Below are 15,181 nucleotides of genomic sequence, written 5' to 3'. Positions count from 1 at the left end.
TAAACTTCTTTAACAAAATTTGGAAAACGACAGCCATCAGCCTGGTTGGCAGCGTGCATGGTGCCTGTTTTTAAACCTCAGAAAGACGCAGCGGATCTGTCTTCGTGTCAGGGCACAGGGTAGCATTTTGGATTTAGTCAGCTGCACTTAGCACAAGGGGAGCGCTTGGATCGAGGCATCCTAGTTTCCGGGGTCGTCCCGCGCCACCATGTAAGCTTGCGCAGTGATCACCGCGGTTGGTGTCAAATCACGACACAAATGGCTAGATAAACCTTGTTCGTGCACGGTGCCCACCACAACGTAGAAACAGCAAACCTAACATTCACTCCTTGAGATGCACTCTGGCAGCAATAAAACACAGACAAACACAGCTTAAAAAGACACCGAAAACCGGGCACACCGCTTAGCTGCGTCCGCCTTTACTAAACCGGTGCTGCGGTCGGATCATGTACAAGAGCGCGAACATATATGCGCTTTCTCCGCCGCGGCTTCCAGTCAGTGTCGACCTAATGCTATATTCTTACACCATGCTCCGGATTAATTTTGACCTCCGCGCTTTTTAACGGATGCTCACCGCGCGTCCTTTGCACTGCACCTCTGAGCCATCGCGGCAGATGCGCAGCAGAACGGCGCATATGCATATATATATATATATATATATATATATATATATATATATATATATATATATATATATATATATATATATATATATATATATATTGATACGGGAATAAAAGAAGAGGCGGAGAGCGAGCGCGAGCGGCGAGCGCGCGGCTCTAGCACGAGGGAGATAGAACGAGAAAGCTTGGCCGCCGCCGGTCGTGCTTCGCCGGCTCTCCTCCGTACTGCTGCTATATTTCTCTGGGCGGGCCCGTGGCCACCCCGTGGCATCCCACACCGTAACATTTTGGTGGCAGCGGTGGGATCATGCCGCTCACCCGCTCCCAGAATCAAGCACCCGACGTGCCAGACGACAGGAGTCCACCACCATCCGAAAGCGCCGACGACGCGGCGGCCGGCGCCGCTAGACCTAGGCGCTCGGAGGGGCTCGGCTCTTCGCAGCAGCCGGACGCCGGTGTTGAGCGCCTCCTGGATACAGTCACCCAACGGACGGACGCATGGGAGGCCCGTCTGACTGCCCAGGCTGGGGAGATGGAAGCTCTCCGGCGCGAACTCCGTCGCCTGGTGCCAGCCGAGCCGAGCACAGGTCAGGTGCCTTTGGGCGTCCCCGCCGCCGCTGTTTACGGCTCTGCCGTCGCTGGGCCTGCGGTCGTGGCCGCCAATGGCGTGCTCGGCGCGGGTGCGTCCTCGCCACAGTGTTCGTTGGACGTTGTGGAATTGCCCACATTTGACGGCACCATCTCGTGGGATGCTTACCGCATCCAGCTGGACGGTATTGCGGCGGCGAGAGGCTGGGACGAGCAAATGAAGGCATGGATGCTCGTTGCAAAACTGAGGGGCCGCGCCACCGAGCTGCTGCAGAACGTGCCGCCCGACCAGCTGGGCTCTTACACTGTTCTGGCGGGCCTCCTCGCCGACCACTATGGTACCTCAGGTCAACCCCGTGTGCAGTACCACCGCCTGCGAGCCCGCCGTCAAGAGCCCGGGGAGACGTACCAGGACCTCGCCGCCGCCATTGAGCGCCTGGCTCTGCAGTCGCTGCCGGGAGCGCCTCAGAACGCCGTGGCCCTGGTCGGCACCGAGGCGTTTGTCGACGCCATCTGACTCCCCGAGGTGCAGCGCTTGGTCCGCTCTGGCCGTACTGATTCCGTCCGCGCCGCCATGGCGCTCGCCATCGAGGCGGAATTGACTTTGCTGGCCACGCGGGGGTCGCCACCGTCTGCCGAGCGCAGCGTCCGGGTGCAGGCTCCTCGGTCCGCAGCCCTAACTGCGGCCTCTATCCGACGCCTGCGTAACGACGTCCGCATGACCTGCTTCCGCTGCGGCCTGCGGGGACACTACGCGAGGGACTGTGCCGGCCCTCCAACGTCGGGAAACGATTTGGCGGAACTCCGGGGGCACCGTTCCGCCGAATAAAGTCCGTCCCCACACTCCTTCGTTCTCCGCGTCCCCTCCTTTCGTCGGCTCCGATTTCCACTGATGCTCCTTACGTGCTCGTCGACGTCGCCCTGCTTGACCGGCACGGAAAGGCCTTGGTTGACACTGGAGCGGCTGTCAATGTACTGCACAAATCGTTTGTTGCTAACGCGCCCCACCTGCTTCTGCCAGCCGCCAAAACCCGGCTCTTAGCTTTTAACGGCACCCCTGTGGAGCAAGTCGGACGTGTCGTCGTCAACCTGACAGCACTCGGAAATACCATCTCCACCGAGTTTGTTGTCGGAGACAGCCCCATTTGGCCAGTGGTCCTCGGGTGCGGGTGGTGCCAGCAAGCCGGAGTCGTCCTTAATTTTACTAGAACCAAACCACGGGCGAGCCGAACTCTCTGTGGGCCGGGCTGGCTTAGCCGGGTTTCCAGCCTCGGTGTCGCCCTGTGGCAGTCCCTGGTGTCGGCGACCAAGCGTGCCTCAGCATCTCTGCGTGACCTCGCGACGAAGTGGCCGTGTCGAGTCAAGCCGTTCGACGTCACTACCGTGACTGTGGCGTCCGCCGTGACCCTGCCACCGGGTGCGGCAACGTGGGTGTATGCCAAGCTTGACAGTCCGGTCACAGCAGACGTGCTGTTCGAACCCATCCGGTGTTCAGCTCCAGCCCGTCAGATGACCTCCCCTCGAAGCCTTCTGCCTGTGCTCAAAGGAGAGGCCCACGTATTTATACTCAACATCAGCAGCGTACCTCTCGCGCTGACTCCCGGCACGCAATTGGGTACAGCCTCAGTTTTGGACCCCGGGTCACCAGTGGCGTCTCTGCAACCTGAAGCCCCGCCTCGCCACCCTCCAGCGCCGGCGATCCTATCATGGGAAGAATTTAACTTTGGACCCAGCCTCACCTGCGCGGAGCTCGCCTCTCTGAAGACCTTGCTGCTCGAGCATCGCAGTTGCCTTGCTCTCAGCGCCGGTGAACTCGGGTGCACTTCCTGGGCTCAACACCGGATCAACACCGAAAACCGCGGGCCCGTTCATCACCAACCTCGCCGTGTAGCGCCAGCCGAACGGAGAGTCATCCAGCAGCACGTGTGCGACATGCTTGACCAGGGAATCATTGCCCCTTCTTGTAGCCCTTGGTCCTCCCCTGTCGTCCTTGTGCGCAAGAAGGATGGAACACTCCGCTTCTGCGTTGACTATCGGAAGCTAAATGCTATTACTAATTGCGACGTGTACCCGCTGCCTCGCCTCGACGATGCGCTTGACCGCCTGAAGGGGGCCCGTTATTTTTCCACGCTAGATCTCCTCTCGGGCTACTGGCAGGTGCCTGTTCACCCCGATGATGCGGAAAAGACGGCTTTCGTGACTCCCGACGGCCTTTACCAGTTCAACCGTATGCCCTTCGGTCTCTCGAACGCTCCAGCCACCTTCCAGCGTCTCATGGACCGAGTCTTAGGCCATTTGAAGTGGACTATGGCGTTGGTCTACCTGGATGACGTAATTGTCTACGCGGCTACATTTGAAGAACACCAGAGACGCCTCAAACTCGTCCTCGAAGCCCTTACCTCTGCTGGGCTTCGCTTAAAACCAAAAAAATGTTTCTTCGGTTTCGCGGAGGTGACGTACTTGGGTCACGTTGTGAGCCGGCATGGCATCCGTCCCGACCCTGAAAAGCTAAAAGCGCTTACAGCTTACGAAGCTCCCACCACCGCCAAGGAGCTCAAAAGTTTCCTTGGATTTGCTTCGTATTTCCGTCGTTTCATTCCGGACTTTGCCAAGCGCAGCGCTCCGTTGACCGCCCTGCTGAAGAAGAATGCACCGTGGAGTTGGACGCAGGCCCAACAGCTCGCGTTTCTTGACGTCAAGCACGCCCTCCTCGAGCCTCCTACATTGGCCCATTACGACGAATCGGCCCCCATCGTCCTCCACACGGATGCCAGCCAGGATGGGCTCGGCGCTGTCTTCCTGCAAGAAGACGAGTCTGGTGACCACAAAGTCCTAGCTTATGCCAGCCGCCAGCTTTCCGACGTTGAGCGCCGCCGCCACTCTTCAGAACTCGAGTGCCTCGCCGTTGTCTGGGCCGTCGAGAAGTTCCGTCCCTACCTGTACGGCCGTCACTTCACCATAGTCACGGACAATAGCGCTCTCACTTGGCTGCAGTCCGCCAAACATTTGAATGCCAAGATTGCACGCTGGTCCCTGCAACTTCAAGAGTACAATTTCACAATAGTGCATCGGCGCGGCTCTGCCCATCAAGATGCCGATTTTCTTTCTCGCCACCCTTGTTCCGTGACGGCTTTGACGGACCTGAGGACTGCACAAACGCAACATCCCGCCATTGCTGCCATAATCCACTCCCTTGGCACCGCCGCCGGCGCAGGCCTCCGCCAACTACGCCGGGTCTATCGAATGAAGGACGACCTCTTGTGTCATGTGAAGCGGCTCCGTGGTCGACCACCCGTCTGGTTGCCAGTTGTGCCGGCAACACTGCGGTCGCAAATCTTGCGCGGCTTACACGACGCTCCCACGGCTGGTCACCTTGGTCGCGGCAAGACCTACGCACGAGTGTCGGAGCGGTTTTGGTGGCCTAATATGTCCAGAGATGTCAAGGAACACGTGGCGTCCTGCCAGACATGCCAGTACAGAAAACCGTCCACAGGTGTAACCAAGCCACCCCCGCAGGCTTTTTCGCCACCAAGTTCACCTTTCGAGCTGGTTGGACTGGATCATTTGGGCCCGTTTCCGAAGACGCGTGCCGGCAACCGGTATGTTCTGGTAGCGATCGACTACTTCTCCAAGTGGGTCGAAGCACTGCCCGTTCCAGACACGTCGTCCGCTCATGCCGTCGCGTTTGTGGAACAGCATCTCGTTCTTCGGCACGGTGTTCCCCGGCGCCTCATCACGGACCGTGGGAGCTGCTTTATGTCCCATGAATTCGAGCGAGCCCTCCGCTCCTTCGGCATTGCGCATTCCACTACATCCGTCAATCATCCGCAGTGCAATGGCCTCGTGGAGCGTGTTAACCGTACCCTCACGGATATACTCGCATCCTACGTCGCTCCGTCCCACACAAACTGGGATCGTTTTGTTTCTGCTGCAGCTTTTGCAGTCAACACTGCAGCGCAAGAAACAACGCATGTGACGCCGTTCTCAGTCGTCTATGGCAGAACGCCCTCCATCCCTCTCGACGCGCAGTTGGCCCTTCCCCATCCTACTGCGTCACCAACTGAATCTGCTCAACGACTTCATTCCGCCCGCCTCGACGCCCAGCGCAACCTCCTCACGGCTCACGCGCGTGTGCAAGCGGCCAACGCGGCAGCACCACCACATCCCCCCTTCCGGCCCGGTGACTTAGTCCTCGTTCGCCGCACCATCCGTGCGACTGGCCGTGCCGCAAAGCTCTTGCCCCGATACCGCGGCCCTTACCGTGTCGTTGCTCGACTCGGCCCCGTGACATACCGCCTCGAAGACCTGCCAGAGCATCGACCATGCGGTGTGCACCACATTTTCCCAGAGCATGTTTCAAACATGAAGCGATATGTCTACGGCGCCTGCGGTGACTCCGACTTAGCTACCGGGTCCTCATCAGTGCCGTCGTCGCCTGCTGGCTCCATGCCTTCCCCACGCAATGCAGTCCCATAAACGGATCGCCGCTCAATATGCATAAAACTCCCTGAAGTTAGCCTAACCGGTGTGGGACCTTCTTCGGCGACTGCAGACACCTTCGCCCAGCTCACACACTTCGAATTCAACGAAGAGTGTGACCGTTTCCTATCTGCGAGCCCACATTGCATCGCCCCAGGAAACCCTGCATCAAAGCACGGCCTGACTTCTCCGCCCCCCCCCCCCCCCCCGGTGGAAAGGTGATACGGGAATAAAAGAAGAGGCGGAGAGCGAGCGCGAGCGGCGAGCGCGCGGCTCTAGCACGAGGGAGATAGAACGAGAAAGCTTGGCCGCCGCCGGTCGTGCTTCGCCGGCTCTCCTCCGTACTGCTGCTATATTTCTCTGGGCGGGCCCGTGGCCACCACGTGGCATCCCACACCGTAACAATATATATATATATATATATGGTGCTAGGCCAAATTCCTTGCCTGCAGAACATGGCACCGCCTGCACCCGTTTCTCTTCTTCATGCTGGACAGCGCGTCTCCTTTCCTAGTTACTTTTTGTGCTTGAGCAGCCACAACCAGCTTCTCTTTTTCCATGCGGACAGCGTGTTTGGCATCTCCTGCCGCTTTATATCTCGTGCCGTGTAAAAACGCTTCAATCTCGACGCTGCGCTCAGCGTCCCTCGCTGCTTTCGTTCAGCTGTGACGCCCCACAGCTTTCACCTGTTTTTTCTACGGCCTTTGGGAAGCGTTCGGACGCGTTTGTGCGGGCACATAGAGCTGCGGTTGGCTGCAGAGTCGAGCCCTTTTAAGATCAGGCGTAGAACCTACGCAGCGTCCCTGATTAAAAGATGCTTCCTAACATTCGACTCAACCGGTTCCCTTGTATGCGTGGACCATTATACTGCCATCAAGGATTTGGAAGCATCCAACCAACCAAGACCACGACGATGACTATGATGACCTAAGCCCTTCCTGTTTGTGTTATTGTTGAGTGTACCACCTGTACTTCCACGAAGCAACTACATCAGCGGGCTTGCTTATTACATGCATACCGATTTAGCAGCTACCAAATGGTGCAGTTTATGCCAAATTCTAATCAGATCGCAACGCGAGGCATGCCGGAGACGGTCGAGACGTTGATAGGAAAGAGCACTACCATACTTTTGCAACGAAAAATAAAACAAAATAAGTGGTGGCGGTCGAATTGTCGAATAGCCGGGAGGCGAAGGTACGTGCTTGATTTTTGCCACTGTCGACTCACACTCTGCTCAGGGTGTAGGGAAAGTGCTTCTCGTTCTGATAAAAATTTGCTTTTGGAACCCCACGGTTTCGACTTCAGTTTCGGCTTTGGTTTCGCCGTGACTTCCGGACGGTGCTAAAATTAGTTTGCCTAGAATGGGAGCTTAAAGCAGTCCATGATTACAGACGCCGAGGGTGTTCGGACTTCGCTTAGGACATCGGCATAAACGTCATGAACCTCATGGGCTACTGGGTAATTTAAGATGCGGTGAGGATCAAGTTCCACAGCACGGCTTAATCTCTCGCCGCGAGCCGCAGTGCCGAATGTCCGAGGCCTCGCACAGGCCAGCGGCGGTCTGCAATGTTTATTGTGTTAACAGCGCTCACGCCAAAGCAAGTAGCTAGGCTTTGAGATTGTTAATAGATGTGGCAGTGCTGTCGGCTGCCACAATCACAAGAATCACAAGCTCATGGTCTAGATCGCCAGATGTGCGTGAACGGGAATGGTTTTATTTTCCAAGCAAAAACAATAATGTTAAATTGTGGAAACAAAAGCGTAACAGCTCGAAACATCGAGCAGCAGAGTGGCGTTGTTGCGCCCATAAATGTCAGTTTTTCAAAACTTGTATTGGTCTTCTTGACACGAGCGATGCAAAGGTGAGGAAGAAATTCTGTTTTGCTTTGAGGACAACAGTGCAGTAAGCTTTTTAGCAAGCATCATGTCTGGCCCATAATTCCTCTGTTGCGGTCCGTTGAGAAGTGCTTTTTCTTTTAGTTTCTTAAAACACTGGAAAAGTATATTTTAATGAAACTATGGAATTATTGTGTGCTGTAGACAAATAAAATGCGATCTAAAGAGGAGCGTAGTATAGTTCCAGTAGCTATGCATTCTGTGTTCACATAGAGAGAGAGAGAACAAAAACTTTATTGTTGGAGAGGAAGTCGGGGCACGCCCCTGGGTCTCCGCACGACCCCACTGCACTCAAGTGTTTATGTCCCTAAGGTCCATAACACTGGCAGCCCGGCCGGTGGCAATTGTCTGCACGGCCGGGTCCTCCGAGCGCAGCAGGGTCTCCCAGTCCTCCCAGGTATTGAGGTCCTCTAGGCCGCGCGGGGGAGGGTCCGCCAGGCAGAGGGAGAGGATGTGGAGGGAAGAGGTGAATGTTTCTGGGCACAAGGTTCAGGCAGGAGTGGGGAAGGAGAGGTGACAGTGGGCTAGGGTCAGGGGTAAGGGGAGTTTGTGTGTCTGTAGTTCGCGCCAGAGTGTTGCGTGTTTGTTATCTAGGGAGAGGTGGGGCGGGGGGTAAAGCTGGCGCGAGGCTCTGTAGGCCTGCGTCACCTCGCTGAACGAGTGCATTCGATCCCTCGCGAATCCCCGATCCGAGGCCACCAGAACCCGGTTTAAAGAACCTCGGGCTAAAAGGTTGGCGGCCTCGTTTCCGGCATTCCCGGAGTGCGCAGGCACCCATATAAGCTCTACATGGCGGGGTGGGGGTGCATCGGGTGAGCCCAGTATGCCAAAAGCAGGGACGTGGACTCGGCCTCGCGCAAAATTTAGAATTGCAGTTTTAGAGTCTGTTAAAATGTACTGGGCTTCCGTGCGGGTGACGGCAGTTGCGATGGCGGCTTCCTCTGCAGCCTCTGGGGTGGTGTCAGGGGGGAGAGGTAGTGTGAGGAGGGCGGATGAAGAGCAGTCCACCACGGCATCGGTTGCTTCGTCACCCGTGCAGGCGGCGTCCACCCATACGGCGTCCGGCTCGAAGCCGTACACTCCGTGGAGTGCCTTCGCACGGGCTCGGCGGCGCTGCTCATGGTGGGAGGGGTGCATATTTTTTGACAGTGGCTTGATGACCACCTTTTGGTGAAGGGATCGAGGAATGGGGAGGAGGGTTGGGTCGTTGGCCGGTATTCTGATTCCGAGGGAGTCCAGGATATACCGGCCTGTGGAGGTTTGTTTAAGCCTTATGTATTGGGCCTGTCGATGGGTGTCCACGAGTTCCCCGATCGTGTTGTGGAGGCCCAGGCCCAGTAATCTGTCTGTGGAGGTGTTGAGGGGAAGATGAAGTGCGACATTGAATGCCTTGCGGATCAAGGCATCCAAAGTATTTATGTCATGTATGGATAGCTCTAGGTATGGGGTAGTGTAGAGCACACAGCTGAGGACAAAGGCATGAATGAGGCGACAGAGGTCGCGCTCCTTCATGCCTCTATGATGGCTCGAAACTCTGCGGATGAGATACGATATCGCGCCTGCAACCTGCTTGAGTTTCTTGAGGGTGGTGGTGTTTTTGCCATCGTTCTAGATAAGCAGGCCCAATACGCGGAGGGTGTCAACCTCCGGTACCGGATCCCCATTCAGTTCGATGGCAATGGGGGAGCGTTGGTTCTTAGGTCGGATGAGGAGCAGTTCGGGTTTCTCTGAGGAAAAAGACAGTCCGATGTTCTGTGCATAAGTTTGGGTGAGGATGGCTGCTTCCTGTAAGGTGTTCTCTATGTCGCCGTCACTGCCGTGGGTGGTCCACAGTGTGATGTCGTCGGCATAAAGAGTGTGCTTAAAGTGGGAAATAGTTGCCAATTTTCGGGCGAGGGGGATGAGGGTGATGTCACCATAACTTTTATCATCGTTCGCTGAGATACGTTCTAATAGAGAAAGTAAAGAAGTCTAATAATAAGCCAAAAGAAGTAAAATTGGCTTTATTAAAACATGCTGCTTAGTGTTAAAATATGAATCATAGTGACATGAGCACCAAGGAGTTTTAAATGTAATTTCATTTGAGTCGTAATTGATTTGCGCCATATAACGCAAGGGAATTGTTAATAAATGTTTACGCGTGCCGCCGTGAGGCACAGACGCAAGCAAGCTTGCCGAGAGCGCTCGAGTGTCCTAGTGCGAAGCAGACGAAACGAAATGTTTGGGAAGGTGCTGTGTTTCAGGGACAATGCTTGCACTCAAGCGAAGCCACACTGACATACGAGCGTTAAAAGCCCGAGCATCGCACCCCTAAGAAAGAATATTCTCATGTCTGTACAAATAATGGTGACTTTGTTACCCGAGGCTAGTGGCGGCAGCTCCGAAATACCAACGCAAGCTGAATAACAAGTCCGGTTGCGAGCAATGCAATTATGGCAACAAAAGCCTCACCGGACTCCTCAAACGGCATACAAAATGTACCATATCATCTAGCTCTAAAACTAGACCTTCGTCTGAAACAGCCTGCTAAGCTTGGATTTTTTTTCAGTGGTGTTGACTCGGCGATAAAAGCGAAGTGGTTATGGATAGAAGAAGGGGGCTTCTTTTATAAATGAAAAGACGATGGCTAATAGAATGAAGTCTCGGAGTGACTTATGATGCGCTCTTTTCGTCTAAGCATCATAGGATGCTTGCATTATAGGAAGCATCACAGGATGCGTCCAAGCTAGGATGCATGGAATTGACGAAAGACTCACTGCGGCCAGGCGTCTGATTCATCGAGGTTTTAAAGCTGGGACACCCACAGTAGATAATGAATGTCGGCTTCAATTTCCTGGGTTTCGTATACTCGACCCCTGGAGCGGAAAAAAGTCTGCGCGGGTGAGACGGCAGGGGATGGTGGCCGCACACGGATGAAGTAGAGCACGTTTGTGGCGCTGGGGATGCTGCTTCCTCGACAAAAAGAGAATGCCGGCTGTTGTGGGCAGGGGCTACCTCGAACCCGTGCTCAGCTGGATAGTGTGTTCGAGCCTTCAGACTGAGGAAAGATGGAACTTAAAGTTTGGAAAACGAAAACAAGCGGGTGTACTGGCACTTTGAAGAAACTTATTTACATTATAAAGAAAGATTAAACCGTCAAAAATTCAAAGATTATAGCGTGTGGCGACTGCGTGAACCTTGTCGCCAGGGCCCAGAGCGTTCTTTCTCACTGGGAACGCTCCTTAAATTACCAAGGGGATTTATCCCTCAGGAGATCCCTGGTGAATGGGAGGAGGAGGTGGGACTTTAATGGAAGAAGAGGGGTTTGCCTGGTTGTTGGCCTGGTGAAGGGGATCCCCTTCCCCAGCCGGTGGCCAATTCAACACGAGGCACATTTCTTCAAGATCAGGAAACTTCCACAGCATGTAGGAACAGGAGGCACTCGTGGGAATGGGCGAGCAGAAATCACAAGCTCGTTGCTATTTCCTACTGAGGTGCAACACTGTAGCAAGCGGCACATAGGTGATTCGTGCGGCACCGCGGGCCACAATGCGGCAACCTAACATCTCTCCTGAGGCAGCCGGCTCCTGTCAGACATGGTTAATTACCTAAAGACATATTCTCTTCCCTTGTCGTCTTTCCATCGTCGGTCGGTTCTTGCGGGGAACCACAAAGGGAAGGCCATTCCCCACCCTCCGAAGAGCGTCGGAAAATCTCTGCAGCAGCTTTCACAAGCAGGCATCTTTTTTTTGTTGGGTCAACGAATGGTAAAATGTCGTGTCGCCAACAGGGCTGTAGCAGCTTCCTCCCCAACCAGACGAGGCTTGGCGGATAGCAGTCGCCGCTGCGGCAGGAAGAGATGACTTATTTGCTTGCAGAGAAACCAATACCGAAGCGTGGCCTTGTGGTAGAGCATTCGACTAGCATTCGGGAGGTGTTCGGATCGATCCCCAGTGCCGCCGGGTACCCACGGGTTTTTATTGGGTGCAAGATTTCCCCCGGCCTGATGCTCGGCTCTTCTGGGTGAGATGCTTGGGAAAAGGGTCTTGACCACAGTTGCTCTGACGGATCAGCGATACGTTCCGCCGTCAACAACCTTAAATCTACCTGCCTCGTGCGGTGGAAGCCCATTTGTGGCCCTTTTTTCCAAGCCCACATAGACGGGATTTGAATGCGCAGGCTCCTTTGCCAAGCCATGTTCAGTACCAAGCCGAGCATCAGGCCGGGTCATAGCTTGCACCATTTTGAGAAAACCGGCGGGTAACCGGCCAGCGGTGGGAATCCACAAATGTTAGTTTCATTTGTCCAAACTTTAGCTTTACAAATGACAATTCAAGAGAGTCAAGGCATGAGTTAAATTTTGATAAGGCATCGGCCAACACCACTTCCGCGGTATTAATTCATTCAAGGTCTTCATTAATTCTATGTGACCATCAAGAAGAGCTAAAATAATATCTTTATCAGTGGGAACGGGTGTGCCACTATAAGCGGTGCTGTTTGTCACTATCAATGGGCCTGATATATGATGGGTGGAGGTGTTGCCCGGGAGTAGGGAGTTAGCCGGGAATTGTATGAGACCAACAAAATGGGAAGTTTGGTTGTGCATTGTAGATGAGCTGCGCAGGGGCAGAGATTCGGTAATGTGCGTAGTAATGTACGGCGCGTTTGGAGTCGCTTATAATGGTGGTGGTGGTGGGGTGGTGATATCAAGATCAAGCGCCTTGACTTAAGCACTGTGGGTTTGCGATGTCATGACCCTGTCGACTAATCAGGGATATCAGCGCTCAATGCCACCGACGCCGGCTTTTCTGCGACATAAGCTCCTTAACGCAGTCGCGTTAAAATCTCTTCATTGCGTGTGTCAGCCATCTTCCGCTCCGCTTTCACAACGGCCATTTTCAATCCCCAGGCAGCGGTTTCGTGCTTGTAACTAGTGTTTAACCCTTGACACTATCGAGAAGAGACTGTTCGTGACACGCGAGACACTCAACGTCGAAAAGCAAGCGCCAGTTTAGCGCAACATTAAAAATAAAAGCGCGGGATTTGCCCTACATAGCGTCGGCACATCGGATCATCTTTGGCGCCCTCTTTAGGTAGAGAGAATCGCCAGTAGCTGCAAACACGCTGGAAGGAAGCATCCGGTACACCAGACACATTGCTCGCCTAGCAGAAAAACTCACAACCAGACAAACCAACCTGTAGGTGATGCATAACTGAAAGGGACGCTGAGGTCAAATACTGCTGCAGTTGGCCCTTACCAATACGGTACCGCTTTCTAATCACAATGAGACCACTGTCTTCGCAAGTGAAATGCACGAGTCCACACCGAGCTTTATGGGCGGATCGCGGAGGCTGCGCTACACCACCATTCACTACAAAGCAGTGGCAGCCTGTCCTTTCCGTTAATGACATCACGAGCTTCAATCTACTGGACGGAAGAATTTCAAATCTGCACAGGCGTCTAGCGAGCGCTCGGATGCGTGGAATTAATAAACTGTTTTCTTGCTTGGGTTGGCTGCGGCCGCGGTCATGTCTCCCTCCGTCCACTGCCACACCTGAGCCGGTGAAAACCCCCTCCTCAAATCAACAGAAAACTCAAAAGGTGTGACGCACACAACGGCGTTTGATTTAGATAAATTAGTTGCTACGCGTTACGCTTGCAGGTGCGAAGGCAGTGATGATATTGTAGAAGCTTGGGCAAGTTGGTGTGACATGTGACATGGTGTCCGTGCACTTGTCACGTCCTTTCTCCCCTGCGCTGCTGAAACACCAAGACAGTGATGTTTTGTTGATTTCAGATGCGGGCTGCTCACCCACTGAGTTTAGCCCAATGTTCTCGAAGCGGTAACGTAAAAGACGAAAAGCTTGGACCGCGACGTGTGTGCTCATTTCTTATTTCTTTCAGCTTGTTCCTTCTTGATGCATATTGCCCACAGCTCTGATTGCTGGAAAGTATATATTTATGCTTCAGAGACGGAGAGATTCAGAACGGATAGCTACTAAATACAATCTTACCGCCATTCCAAGAAACCTAAGGTTATTATTATCCCGAGATAGTGCTTGAAGATATGACGAGGCGAAAGTGCAGATTTCATGCACAGTTAGGTATGCTGTTGAAGTTACCCCTCAGAGTAATTGTTCTGCTAATTGGGTTGTGCTATTCTTGAAGCTACTTATCAGTTGCGATGTAAATATATCTCCCAAACCCATTTGATTTCATAGCAGCAGAGCGGCAATGCAGTTGGGCGTCACAAAATTTTCGTCGCTACAGAAGGTCGCGTCAAACATCGAACGGCGGTTTCCCTTTTTCATCTTGTTTGTATTTTTCTGAGTCCTTTGCGCGCAGTATTAACAGCAATATAGCACTAACAGCTCTTGAAGTTATAGAAGGCTTAGCTTTTGTAGTTTAGACAGCTCGGTGGTTGATAGTGCTGTGAATGACGCAGTGGAAAGACATCGGCTACAAAAGAGTTCGGCGTGTACATACGAATTGCTTAGTAGTTGGTATGTGCCTTTCCTCTGAGTTCGATGCCTTCTGGTGCTTTATTTACATGGCGCAAAAAGTAGCTATCCTGCCAGGCCACCTTTGTCAATACTGGAATTCAGTGAGACTTGTTTGTGGAGAAATTCTGTATTTCCTTGAAAAGCAGTATTCCAGCAAATAGCAGCAACACGTTGAAAAAAGCCCCAGTTAATAACATTGGACGCAGAAATGTAACAAAGAAATGAACAAAATTAGATATCGTTTAAAGTTTGAGGCTGTAAAAAAATTAGCAGTGGCTTAGCTCGGCTACACCAGGATATACGTAGCGATCGCTAGTGTTCAGCTGGTTATTCTTAGCTTTCCTGGTTGCCAAGGATTAGCGTGATTATCATGCTTACCGCTGCTTCAATTACACACGATATACGCATGATGTGACGCATGTATATTTATTTTTGCTCAACGTCTGCTTTATTCTCTATTGCCAAGAAGACGGCTCGGTGGTCAGTGTAGTAACACGATGCCGTCTCTATGGCCCCAACGCATATCTGTCATTGATTGTCTGTCTCTGATACACAAGATACACTGGAATGCGCAGACCGGCGAGGCGCGCCAGCTGTACGCCGTGTGACGTCACTGCTCCTCGCGCATGCACAGCACGGCTCGCCAGGAGCCACGTGAAACTGCTCAAGCTCGGCCAGTGGCTAAGCTGTGAACCGGAAGCACACCTAATGTCCAATACTTGTCGTCGAGACCCAATTCCAGAGGTACACCATGGGCGGAGTTCCTGACGTGTCCGAAATATTGTAATCGTCTTTGAAGGGCTGCAGCCAAAGCCAATCTTCAGCTTCAAGTACATAGTCACGGCAGGGGCGCGGCTGGGCGCAGAAGCCGCCGGCGCACGTTGGGTCGACTGCGGTCGAACGCCAGTGCTTGCATCATCTTTGTTACTGTTTCGACAGGCACACTCATCCGCTCTGAGGGTCGGCGAAGAGGAGCCTAGCACTGGCGTTCGATATCCTCCTCCCGTGTGTGCGGCGTCCCACAGCCACCGTGTAGGTGACTTCGACGTCATGCTAGCCGCCGACTGCGCCGGTCGGATACAACATGACGTCCGATACGACGACACAGAGGC

This window comes from Amblyomma americanum, chromosome 1 (genome assembly GCF_052857255.1).
Source record: "Amblyomma americanum isolate KBUSLIRL-KWMA chromosome 1, ASM5285725v1, whole genome shotgun sequence".
NCBI lineage: Eukaryota > Metazoa > Arthropoda > Arachnida > Ixodida > Ixodidae > Amblyomma > Amblyomma americanum.
This window is presented reverse-complemented; position numbering follows the sequence as displayed.